The sequence below is a fragment of the Microtus ochrogaster genome, linkage group LG4, assembly GCF_000317375.1.
Source record: "Microtus ochrogaster isolate Prairie Vole_2 linkage group LG4, MicOch1.0, whole genome shotgun sequence".
Taxonomy (NCBI): Eukaryota; Metazoa; Chordata; class Mammalia; order Rodentia; family Cricetidae; genus Microtus; species Microtus ochrogaster.
In genome coordinates, this window is record NC_022030.1 from 8,789,696 (window position 1) to 8,798,562 (window position 8,867).

Here is an 8,867-nt window from a genome sequence, read left to right on the forward strand (position 1 = left end):
AGGCCAGAGTGGGGCGCAGCAGGGCGCCGCGGAGGCGGAGGCGCCGGGACAACGGGGCCAACCCGGATCCGGCTACTCACCTGTGCTGCCGCGGTGGCGGCTGAGTCTCTGTCTTGCTACCCAGGGAATGCCGGGCGGCCTGTCTGGGTCCCCATGGTCTCTCCCTGCAAAGCTGCCAAGATTTCTGGGATGCTTTGGTGGATTTAGAAGAAGACCTCAATCTGTCACCGAGTAGCCAGGAGTTGGGCTGCCAACTAGGAATATGAGGTACAGAGGAGGGAACGGAAAAAACAAACAAACAAACTCCGAAGACCTCCAGAGATTTTCTAGGTGTTTCCCTAGTGGCTACCTATCCTGTCCTGTCAGATGGGCAGACAGTTGCCTCTTTCATCCATTCCCTCAAACGTTTGAGTTAGGTTACTAGAACCTAGAAGCCGGATTCGAGGGCCTAGAAGATTATAATCATGAGACACCCAACTAACTCAAACCTGCTAAGAAGCTTCTGAGGAGACTGGGTCCAATATCCCTAAACTCAAGATCACGTTAGCCTCATCCCTGTGTTTGCTCCGAAAAGGAATCTTGTCCTTTTATTTCTGTCCCCAAGTTCTCCCACATTGCAGCACAGTCTCCAAAGTGGTGTTGGTTCGCCCCTCTGCAGGACAGAAGCAGAGCAAGCAGGCAGCCTGAAAAGAGAGCGTCTTGGTTGAAACTTACTAGACAAGCCGAGGAGGAGGTGGAGGCTCACAGTTTTAATAGGAGCACTTAGGAGGCCGAGACAGTCGGATCCCTGAGCCAACCTGGTCTATAGATCGAGTTCCAGGACAGCCAGAACTATACAGGAAAACCCTTTCTCAAAAACTCAAAAAGAAAAACAAAATATTTAGTAGACAAACTTTTTCCACCTTCCCCGTGTTGTACAACAGCTTGTTTTGTTGGTTTTATAACATTAATGATCTCAGATCACCTAGTTGGACCACCTACAGGGTTGAGAGCAAAGGCGACAGTTGCTGTCCTTTTTTTTAAAAGTCTTGATATGAAATACTATAAAGGTGTTGAAGTGAAAAGGCGATGTTCCCAGCAGCTCTTCCCTGACATCATGAGACCATGAATAACAGTTTAAACATCAGTGTAAGTCAGTCTACTCGTGGCACACATCTGTAATCAGGCGAGAGCACCCATCAGGAATTCAAGGCCAGCTGCAGCTGACCTATATCGTGAGACTGCCCCAAAACAATACTAAAGTTCTATACAGCATTCTATCCCTGCTGATAGTATATTGTATATAGTATATAGTATATAGTATATTGAAGATCCTGCCAACGCGCCACGGTCTATTTGGAGCAAGTAGTCACTCCTCACAAATGGTTCTCTTTGCTCCCCAAGCCCATAGTCGCAAGCAACCATTGCTCCTGTGTTTTTTACAGACTGACCTACTCCAGTTATTTCAGATAGGGGGAATCAATCTGTGGTCTTTTGTAGCTGGCATCTTTCTCATGTTTTCAAGATTTATTCATGTTCTAGCCCCTCGGTTCCTTTTTATGGCTAAATAATATCCCATTGTTGTGGATAGGCTGTGCTATGTGGATCCACTCAGTTAACGAGCATCCAGGTCTCTGCTTACTGACTGCTGTGAGTAATGGCATAAACACTCACCTCCGGGCTTCGGTGTAGACGTCCACTTTCCTGTCTCTCAGGTATACATACCTGGGAATGGAATTGCAGGGTCATATGGGAGCTCTGTGTTTAGCCCTCTGAGGAATTACGGGCTGTGTTCCCAGGCGGTGGCACCATTTTGCATTCCCACCGCCAGTGACTGAGGGTTCCACCTCTTCACTAACCCTCGTTATTATCACTCATTACCAGTCCAGCCAGTCTACTGGATGTGTCCTGGTCTGTGTTTCCCTGAGAGCCAGCGATACTGGACATCTCTTCTTGTGTTTTATTGGCCACTTGTTTATCTCTGGGAAAAGATAATGCTGGGGGAAAAAAAAAATCTGTTCAGGTTTTTACTCTGGTTTTTTGAGTTCTGTTTCTGTGGTGCTCAGAACTGAACCCAGAGGTTTTCAGCGCTCTATCGCTGACCCAAATCTTTGGCTCCCACCCCTTTCTTAACTGGATGACTGCCATCATTATGATGTAACAGGTCTTTATATATATTTATATCTAAATCCCTTATATACAACATTTACTTACTAAATTCTATTGAGACTAAATTGATCATTGTTATTTAGTTTAATTAAGCATATTGTCTTATCCCTTAATTGGAAAATACGGTTCAGCTGTGTTCCCATATAACTTAATAAGAGAGCAAAGATATTTTTGTGAGTTTGTAATCCTGGAGCGATCCCAACTTTTTTTTTTTTTCCAGCTGAGTATCAAACCCAGAGCCTCCAATATGCTAGGCAAAATTTTCTATCACCGAGTTAGAACCCTAGCCTCTCCATCTTTGATCAGTGATGGGGCTTGAACTCAGGGTCTCAAGGATGCCAGGCAAGCACTATACCTCTGAGTTACTTCCCCTCTTGTTGTATTTAAAATCTTTGTAATTAGTTGATTAGTTACTTAGGCATGGATGTACCACTGCGCAAAGTCAGAGGGCTGCCTTTAGGGATGGGTTCTCATCTTCCATCTTGTGGAGACTGTCTCTCCTACTCCATCAGCTGTACTGCATACCCTAGGCTATTGGCCTGCGAGCTTCTGCATGAGTCTCTCCATCATGTCATAGGAATACCAGGATTACACATGTGTGCTGCCACGTCTGGTCTTTTACATGGGTGTAGGGTTTGAACTTGGGTTGCCAGCCTTCAGCAGCAAGAGGTTTTTCTGTCTGCATTATCTCTCCAGCACTTTTGGGAGGGTGTTCTGTTGTTGTTGTTGTTGTTGTTGTTGTTGTTGTTGTTGTTTCGTTTTGTATTTTTTGAGACAGGTTTCATGCTGTAATCCAAGCTGGCCTTAAATTCACAACAATCATGCTTCAGTTTCCTAAGTCCCAGGATTACAGGTGGAAACCCACTGTGTTCAGGTGTATGTGTATGTGTGTGTTGAGACAAGGTTTCTCTGTGTAGCCTTTGCTGTCCTGCAACTCACTTTGTAGACCACGCTGGCCTTGAACTCAGAGATTCCCCTGCCTCTGCCTCCTGAGTGCTGGAATTAAAGGCATGTGCCACTATACCAAGCCTTTAAGCAGATTTTTAAATGGGTGATGAAAGCCAACATTTAAATTACTTTCTGAATATATGCCACAAATTCTGTTTATTCCACATTTTGGTTGTGTCTAGAATTTAAGTTCCGCTTCTCAACCAGTGACGTCATTTTATCAGACCTTTTTTTTTTTTTTTCAGAAGCGAAATGTGGTAATGAAATCCCAGCACTCAGGAGGGTGAGGTGTCACTGAGTTCAAGGCCAGCCTGGACTACACAGCAAAACCCTGCTTAAGAAGGAGGGAAGAAAGCAGGGAGCTGGAGGGGGCTGGGAATGAAAGGCTTGCTTTCTGTAATTAAAACCTTTCCCAATTCCCAGCAGGAGCCCTTTGTGAACAGAATTATAGGAGCTGTGTTCCCACTCCCCCAGCCAGCTGGCAACCATGCTACAGGGTATGAAGAGTGGTGGAGAGCAGGGGAGGCTGGGCTGCAGTCCTGGGATGGGGCTCACGTCACACTCTGCTTAGGCGGGCACTGTTGGAATGTGCTCTTCTCTGAACACGTCTGGGCCCTCACTGCAAGTGAGGCCATGCTACCGACATGGGCCGTGGATGGATCCTGAGAGCTTCATCTACCCCAAGCGTGGCATTCCTTCCTTCCACTTCTCAAAGTCTCTTGTTTAGGTCTTTCCTACCTTCACTAAGACTTTTCAGATAGGCAGAGTCAGAGAGAAGCCATGTAGCTGCCTGCCAGCGACAGAAGCCTCCACTGGAGCCCACCAGAACCTTGCTGGTAGGCCACAGCCATGTGGCAATACACAGATTAATAGAAATTGGTTAATCTCAGATAGAAGAGTTGGCCAGAAATACACTTAAGCTATTGGCCAAATAATATTACAAATAATATAGTTTCTGTGTGTTTATTGCGGGACCGGGCAGGACAGAAGCCTCCCCCAACAACAGAGAATTATTAACTAGATTAATCCCACTGGTGGCTTCTTATTGTGATGGCATTATTGGGAAGTACTAAAAATAGAGTTTGGGGTCTGGCTGGAGAAGTAGGTCACTGGGGGCATGGTTTGGCGGGGATGTCTGCCGTTGCCACTTCCTGTCTCCTTCCCATAGGCCATTTTCCTGCCATGCCCCTGCCCAACAATGTGTCTCTGCCTTGCCACAGCCCAGAAGCAGTGGAGCAGAGCAGTCAAGAACGGAAAGATCTGAAACTGTGAGCTACGTTAAATAAATCCTCTAAAATCAACAGGAAAAAAAAAAAACAACTACATAGTGGAGCATGCCTATAAATCCCATTTTAGGAAAGACGGAGGCAGGAGGATTCCTTCAGCTGTCAGGCTAGCCAGCCCAGCCATGATCTCCAGGTTCAGTGAGAGACCTTGTCTCAAAATAATAATGTTATGGTGGAAAGCCACTGAGGAAGACCTCAGTTCAGATGTCAACTTCTAGCCAGCCACAATCATGTACCCACATGCACCAGCACACATACATGCACACACACATGAACACACACTCATAACCTCTCAATCTCCAGTCACTTGACATCTTTGTACTCTTTTTAACTATAGTGTCTAGCTGACCTTCAACCCTTGACTTTAAATGTTATTTTTCGTGAGCATTAGTCCCAGCTTCCTACTTGGTAAGTAGTAAATAAAGCAGGGGGAAACCATTCTACCGATGTGTTTCTTGGATAATTTAATGCCACTCGTGGTTAAGTGGTTGTGACACTATAGATCTGGACTCAATAGTCATCAGAAGAAAGGAATCCTGAGGTCCTCGGACGCAGCATCTGTAAGAAGGTGGCTAGCACTCTTCAGTGTTTCCTACTCATCTGAAGAGAAGGGAAAGGGAAAATCCAGATGCTAGTTATAACACTGAAGTTGTAGGAGTGTGTGTGTGTGCATGCGTGTGTGTGTGCATGTGTGTGTGTGTGTGTATGACTAACACATATAGGCTATACATTTTCCAGCCCTTTGTTACACAGTAAACACTGGTTCTGTGTCAAATCTAACTTTTGGTGTGTTTTGAACATCATTAGCCCGAAAGGAAAGCAACACACTATCTTGATGGAAGAAAGCTTCATCAGGCCCTTTGGGATATGGTCCATGGGATCCGGTGGCCTAGGAATGGAATTAGCTAAGAAACAGTAACCTTTGCCCATCAGGAAACTTCAGCAAACCTGATTGCAGACACAGACACGTGGTCATTTTCCTGCAGATAGAAATCAAGCCTGGTCTTCAATTAGCCAGAGAACTTTCTCAAGGGGCAAATGTGATTGCATCCCTCCCCAACCGAAAGCCTTAAGGCTTTTCAACAATTATCTTTAGGATTATCTCGGAGGACCACAATGAGCCCAGGAATGTAAGCCCTGCCATATTGTCAGCCCCATTTCCTGCTTTTCTTCCTTCTCTCACGTCACCACCACTGAGTAACACAAGCCTCAGAGCCTCTGCTTTCTCCACTCTGACCATCCTCCCTCCTCCTTATCTTCTTTGTTCAGTTGGAGCTTTGGATCTGAGCTCAAATGTCACTTCCTTGGCAAAACATGCATGCCCTCAACTCCCAGTCAGGCCTTGCTATCGTGGGCCACTGAACTTCCCAACATGTGAGAGCTTCTATTTGCACATATGTATGATTGAAGGCTAATGTCTGTATTTGAGTTATGAAAGGAAGCAAACTACTCCCATTCCATTGTGAGGACTGAATACAGAACTCGCAGATACCAGGCCCCCAGGGACTAGCAATCCCAGAAGGATGCGAAAGGAGTCAGGGAGAGCCCGGTAGTCCCAGAGCCCCAGCGGCAATGCCCACCTGCTCAGCCAATAGAAATAAGGAAGAACAGATGGAAAATGCACATGGGAGAGGGATGGACAGGTGGACAGGCAGAACTCAGGAAGCAGATGCGGCTCAGAGTCAAAACGACCGATTAGCCACACATCAGGAGACTTCCTCACAGTCCCTCCCAGCTTCACAGCCACGCAGGGCAGCAAGCAGAACTGTCTGCAAACTTTCTGTTCTGTGTTTGAGACAGAGACTCATGTAGCCAAGGTTGCTGCCAAACTTGTTATGTAGCTAAGGATGATATTAAATTTCTTCATCCTCCTGCCTCTATCTCCCAAGTGCTAGGATTTTAGATGTGTGCAACCACATACTATGTATGGTTTTTTTGTTTGGTTTTTTATTTTGTGGGGGGGGGCTTTTATTTGTTTTGATTTTTAGATTTATTTATATTATTGATTTATTATTATTTATATTATTGTTTTATTGTTTAGCCTGCATGCATGTATGTATGTGCATCCATGCTTGTCTGGTGCACATGGAACTCAGACGAAGGCATCAAGTCCCCTGTAGTTACAGAGGTTGTGAGCCACCATGTGGGTGCTGGGAATTGAACCAGGATCCTCTGAAAGAGCAAGAAGTGCTCTTAACCACTGAGCCATCGCTTCAGCCCAAACTTCTCCACTCTAACATTTAACATGTACGCAAGGACTGAGGGGGTAGGTTGGTTAGTAGAGGGCATGCCTAGTACGGGTGAAGGCCTGAGTTAAATCTCCACAACCACCTAAAACCAGACTGGGCTCACAGTTACACACACTTATACTTCACTTGGGAGGCACAGGCAGGATGATAAGAACTTTAATTCCATTCTCAGCTACACCAAGAATTCAACTTAGTCTGGGACACGTGAGAACCTGTCTTTTAAAAACAGAAATACACCAAGTAAAAGGAGTGGTGGCTCACACTTACAACCCTAGACCTTGAGAGGCTAAGGAAGAAGAATTCTGTATTTGAGGAAAACCTGGGCTAGAATTACTTGAATATATAAGATAGATAGATAGATAGATAGATAGATAGATAGATAGATAGATAGAGATTGTATTTGTCTCCCTCATTAGAAGATTAAAACATTTTTCTTTGTCCTTGTCTAATTAATTAGTTATAATCATTTCCCCACTTTTCCTTTATAGTTAGGCTTATAGAGGGATCTGCTTTAGGTCTCTTGTCCACAAACCTTGTCCACAACCTGTTGTCTCACCCTCGTTCCTTTGAAATGATTCTTCTGGTGGCTCAGGTACCTGCCTCTTGCTCTAGCCCTTGGGTGACTGCCGCGTCACATGTTCTGACAAGTCCCGTGTTCCCCAAATTTTGTCCCCAGAATTCCATCATGTTCCTCTTCCTCCTGCTCTCCTAACTTCAGAAACTAGGAAGTATAACCATAAGAAAAGGGGTGTACATGAGCAATGCTACTACCCCACTCTGCCCCCCCTCCCTCTCCAAGGCCGTACCATACATTCAACCGACAGGCATTGCAACTTGGAAACTTCACACATGTGCGCCCTAACTAAGAACATGTACTCCGGGATCAAAGTGGGGATAGCACACAAGAAGCTGAAGCAGGGGGACTGTCGGCTTGGTGCCAGTGTGGGCTCCATTAACAAGATCCTGTTTTAAAACAGAACCATAATACTAATTCTAAAGCTTTGTATGCTGACTTTAAAAGTAAAAAGAAAGAAGATAACAAAATCTCAAACATAGTAACTGAAAATAAGTTCTCCCCAGCTCTCCAACTATCATTCAAGTTTGCAAAGAACAAGGCAGAGCTTGAACCAGAACCAGGGGCAGAAACATCTTCCAAGTCAGAGGGACCGGGACCTTGCGCCACACAACTTTAGCCTGTTCATTTCAGGCCTGTGCTTTGCTTAGCTGCTAGCCAACTATATCTGGGTCATTTCATGGTGTCTCCCAGGATTCGCCTGAAAAACCAGCACTTGTCAAAGGACAATGCAACAAACAGCTTAGCAACCCATTACTCAACCAGCAGTGGTGGCGCACGCCTTTAATCCCAGCACTTGGGAGGCAGAGGCAGGCAGGTCTCTGTGAGTTTGAGGCCAGCTGATCTACAAAGCAGGTTTCAGGGCAGCTAGATATGTTACACATAGAAGCTCTGTCTCGGGGCGGGAGGGAAGGGAAGAAAGAAAGATAAAAAGGAAAAGCCTGTTACTCTACTTGGTACAGATACTATTTTACGACAGTTTCATTTGAGAAATTTAATTTTAAAACTGATGTTAGGAAAGAAACAAAGTATTTTCTCTCATGGTTAATTATGTATTTTTTTTTATAAATTCTAGTTTTCTTTATATGTCAATTTTCTGTGTGTGCGCATATACGTGTGTGTGCACGTGTCTGTGTATGTGCATGCGAGAGAGAGAGAGAGAGAGAGAGAGAGATTTTGATATAGGGTCTCATGTGGTATAGGCCGTCTTCTCCCTCACTATGGAGCCAAGAATGAGTGTTGGGATTATAGCAGTTGCTACCAACCCTGGCTTATGCTGTTCTGGGACTGAACTCAGGGTTCTGAGCATGCTAGACAAGCAATCTACCAAATGAGCCACATCCCAAGCCCAGCCAGAGTTGGTTTCTGAGCTAAATCCTTGGAGAACAGCATCAGGATGGGCTGTGTATTCTATCTGTGCCCTTTTCTCAGCACAATCGCTTCCTGTTCTGTTTCTCTTTGTCACATGCATTACAGCGTGCTTTAAAACAAGGTGTGTATCAGGTGACCGGCTTCAAACCCATGGTGGAAAAAGTGAGGAGTGTACTAGATTTGATAAACAGTGGATTATTCAATATAAACTACATTATTCCCCATGAACCCCTCATTGCGTTTCTGTGTGTTTTGGATTTTAAGGCTGGTTTCATTACATTGCCCAGGCTG